Genomic DNA, 4,465 nt, shown 5'->3' on the forward strand with positions numbered 1-4,465 from the left:
GGATCATCACATTCATCAAGTTTAGGAACAAGTGATATCTTAGAATAGAAGCAAGCGTGATTGAATGAAAAACAGTAGTAATTGCATTAATCCATCAAGACACAGTAGAGCTCCTCACCCCCAACCATGGGGTTTAGAGACTCATGTCGTAGAAGATACAATAAGAAACGTGTAATGTGTCATGAGGTAAAGATACAATGTCAAAAGGTTCTATTAATAGTGAACTAGTAACCTAGGATATACAGAAATGAGTAAATGACCTAAAAATCCACTTCCGGGGTCCACTTGGTGTGTGCTTGGGCTGAGAATTGAAGCTTTCATGTGTAGAGACTTTCCCTGGAGTTAAACGCCAGCTTTTATGCCATTTTGGGCTTTTAACTCCAACTTTTGTGCCAGTTCCGGCGTTAAACGCCAGGAATTCTGAAGCTGATTTGCAACGCCGATTTGGGCCATCAAATCTCGGGCAAAGTATAGACTATTATACATTGCTGGAAAGCCCAGAATGTCTACTTTTCAACGCAATTGAGAGCGCGCCAATTGGGCTTCTGTAGCTCCAGAAAATCCGCTTCGAGTGCAGGGAGGTCAGAATCCAACAGCATCTGCAGTCCTTTTTCAGCCTCTGAATCAGATTTTTACTCAGGTCCCTTAATTTAAGCCAGAAATTACCTAAAATCACAGAAAAAATACACAAACTCATAGTAAAGCCCAGAAAAGTGAATTTTAAATAAAAACTAATAAAAACATACTAAAAACTAACTAAAATGTACTGAAAACATACTAAAAACAGTGCCAAAAAGCGTATAAATTATCCGCTCATCATCTTCCAAGGTAATTAACAAAATCATACATACACATATTGGACAACCTCTCTTCTCTTGATTCACCTTTTCTTTTATGCACTTTACACCTCTTAACGTCCTTGCCCTCTTAGCAACTTTTACATTATCCTTATAGTCTGAGTATGATAGTTTTCTAATATTATGAACTTGATTGCTTCAACCACATTAGTATCATGACTAATTTGAGAGCTTGTTGCTCGTATTAGGTGTCCAAGCTGCTTACTGGGAGATGCTTGATGAAGGACAAATTTCTCAAATGACAGCTAATATTCTAATGTTATCTGTGGAGGAGGCAATAGATTTGGCTTCACATGAGCCTCTATGTGACTGGAAAGGCTTAAAATCTAATGTTCACTTTCCAAATTACTACAAGTTTCTTCAGTTTAGTATGCTTCTACCAAAATTAGTTACATACTTCACTGTGGAAAGGTTGGAATCTGCTTGTAATATTTGTGCTGCGTTTCTTCGTGCACACAGAGTTGCTCGACAACAATTACATGACTTCATAGGTAGTTCTAAGTTTTGGCTTTTTATCTTGCGAAATACTATTTATTGTTAAAGAGGGTTAAATAAACTCTGTTTTTTTTTTTGCTCAATTTGGTGTGATGGCTGTCATTCAGGTCTTAGGAGTTGTGAAAACAAGGCAAGCCACATATGTAGTGCTAAATCACTTAATTGAATATGTTCAAGACCTTGAGAAGGCTGGGATTTTGGAGGAGAAAGAGATGTTGCATCTGCATGATGCTGTCCAGGTATCCTCTGGTGATATTCATGCTTTTCTCTTCATCTGTTACCTTAACGGTTCGCTCTTCTCTGGAATTATAATTGTGTTGTTCATCAATTAATGGATTTGTTTATTTTTCAGACTGATTTAAAGAAATTACTCAGAAATCCTCCTTTGGTGAAGCTTCCTAAAATAACTAGTATGCATCCTATGTTGGGCGCTCTGCCTTCTCCAATTCGTGAATCACTTATAAGTGGTACTAGGGAAGTGCAGCGATTAGAATCTTCTCTGGTTAGATTTTCAAGCAGTGAAACTGTTACTGCAGGTTAGATTCTTCTTTTCAGGGTTATGCATTGTAACTGTTTGTGATTATATCTTGCTTATAGAGGGTTTAACATTGCAATGCTCATGGCTTTTTTTTATTTTTCTCTAATAATAATTCATGCAATTTGAAATTTATCAGGTAACATTAGTTAATTATCAAATTGTGTTCAATTTTAAATTTGGGAGCCTATGTAATTTAATTTGTTGGAATGCCCATGTTGGATTTTTGTATGAGAATTAGTCATTATTAAACTGCCGAAGATATGTTTGGATCAATTTGATGACCCTTCAGTTAAAGCGTGCTTTAGGTGGTCTATTCCATTAGCAATTACTTTAATCTTGTGATGCTAATGGAGGCTGCAAGATTCTAAAGAAGTTAACTCCAGGAAGAAACATTGACCTTTGGTGGACTTTGTGTTTTGAAGCATCTGTTATCAAGGTTCTTGCTTTTCTGTTGCTGGTGATAATTGTCATGAATCATATTTTCAGAAAGCTTAATTTGTTCCATGAATAGCTTTATACCTTCAAATCGCATCAGGCAATAACATTCTTGTAGTTAATTGTGGTTATGGCTTCACATTGTTACTTGGTTGGTTCATCTGGAGAGTTGTTCATTGAGTATTTTGTATGGCACTGTGCTTTAACTGACAATAATCGCGGTGATCTTGACATCCTGAATAAGAGACAACAACAACAACAACAAAGCCTTATCCCACTAAGTGGGGTCGGCTACATGAATCAAACGACGCCATTGTGCTCTGTCATGTATCATGTCTACAGAGAGACCGTTTACATGTAGATCTCGTTTGACCACCTCATGGATGGTCTTCTTAGGTCTTCCTCTGCCTTTCGCCCTTTGTCCATCTTCCATCTCATCCACCCTCCTGACTGGATGTTCTATCGGTCTTCTTCTCACATGTCCAAACCACCTGAGACGCGATTCAACCATCTTTTCCACAATGGGTGCTACTCCAACTCTCTCCCTTATATCTTCATTCCTTATTTTATCCAATCGCGTGTGACCACTCATCCATCTCAACATCTTCATCTCTGCCACACTCAGCTTATGTTCGTGCTCCCCTTTAGCCGCCCAACACTCCGTACCATAAAGCATAGCCGGTCTTATAGCGGTGCAATAGAATATTGACATCAACATTGCTTTTAAAACATCTTTCCTTTATTACTCTATTATAGAATGCATTGGATAAAGATAGGGAACATCAACCTGGTCTCCTTGAGGAATATCACTTAAGGAATGGAAGAAGCCATACTTACGGCCATTTTTCTGTAGAAAAAGAGGTAATTTAAATCTCACATTTAGATTTTTTCCCCCTTTTCTGGGTGCTATATATATTTTTTGATATGGCGCATGGGTTAAAGATAATGTGTTTACATACCAGGCACTTAATGGTGCGACAAAGGGATCGCAAGGTGGATATATTTCTGAGGATGGGAAACTGATTCTTGATTTCATACAAGCCATTCATGCTGCGGAAAAAAGGCAGGCTGACTTAGATTCACATGTTTTTAATGAAGAGAAGAAAGTGTTGAAGGTTTGGGCTATATCATGGATCATTTCTATGACTTACTGTCTACTCTCTGAAATCTTCCCTGTATTTGTGTCTTTTGCTTTTTATTGTTTAGTATGATGATGAACTTTTTTATATTAACTTGCATATCATGCTGTTCTTGTTAGGAAAAATATGAAAAGAAGTTGAAAGAGGCAGCTGCCAGGGAACTTATGCTTGCTGAAGAGGCTGCATTGTTGGACAAGGTGAACACGTTTTTCTCTTCTCTAGTCCATGGGTTGGAATGAGTAAGCCTGCTCCAATTTTCCTAAACAGAGAGCTAGTCAACAGTCATGTATAATGGATTAAGTGTTTGTTTCGATGTATGCACTTTTTATTCAACACATTTACATAGTCTTGTTTGTGAATATGACAATTGGGTAAATTACTATTTTGGTCCCCAATGTTTGGGTCAAATCCTAATTTGGTCCCTAACGTTTCAAATGTCCCATTTCTATTCCAAAAAGTTTTAAACGGATTCAATGTTGTCCTACCATTAAATTTGACACGAATAATTAACAGTGAGTGATGTGGACATTAATGTTATTGTTAACTCATATCTTCTTCCGTATTAGAAAAGCATTACCAAAACCTTTTTATAACATTTTCTCTTCTCGATTTCCTTCTTGTAAATAAACCCTAAATCCTAATCATCAATGCTTCAAAATCAAAGGAAAAGCTTTTACGTTGATTATCGTTGGTGGGTTGATTTACTTTCTTTTCTATTCAATACACTAATTGTTTATATCAAATTTAATGATGGGATAACATTGAACTCGTTTGAAAATTTGTGGGATTGAAATAGGACGTTTGAAACATTTTGGGACTGAAATAAAACGATTGAAACGTTAGGGGCCAAATTAGGATTTGGCCGAAACATTGGAGACCAAAATAATACTTTACCCTATGACAATTTAAGCAATACCATGCTATCTTGAGTTTGACTCAATAGTATGGCAGGTCTAATAATAGTACTTTTTAAGAAAAAAACACAGAAGGAAAGTCACTTC

The 4,465-nt window shown here is 36.8% G+C and overlaps 2 long non-coding RNA genes across 2 annotated transcripts; both read left to right on the forward strand.

Moving 5' to 3' along the window:
• Positions 1 to 1,090: 1,090 nt before the first annotated feature.
• On the forward strand, positions 1,091 to 1,828 carry LOC107462162 (uncharacterized). Its single transcript, XR_008002165.1, has 3 exons — positions 1,091 to 1,348; positions 1,460 to 1,591; positions 1,705 to 1,828. It is a non-coding gene; the product is annotated as an uncharacterized LOC107462162 (long non-coding RNA).
• Positions 1,829 to 2,995: 1,167 nt separating this feature from the next.
• LOC107462163 (uncharacterized) lies at positions 2,996 to 4,440 on the forward strand. The gene is made up of 3 exons (XR_001586743.3): positions 2,996 to 3,186; positions 3,288 to 3,440; positions 3,584 to 4,440. It is a non-coding gene; the product is annotated as an uncharacterized LOC107462163 (long non-coding RNA).
• Positions 4,441 to 4,465: the final 25 nt, after the last annotated feature.

The sequence above is a fragment of the Arachis duranensis genome, chromosome 8, assembly GCF_000817695.3.
Source record: "Arachis duranensis cultivar V14167 chromosome 8, aradu.V14167.gnm2.J7QH, whole genome shotgun sequence".
NCBI lineage: Eukaryota > Viridiplantae > Streptophyta > Magnoliopsida > Fabales > Fabaceae > Arachis > Arachis duranensis.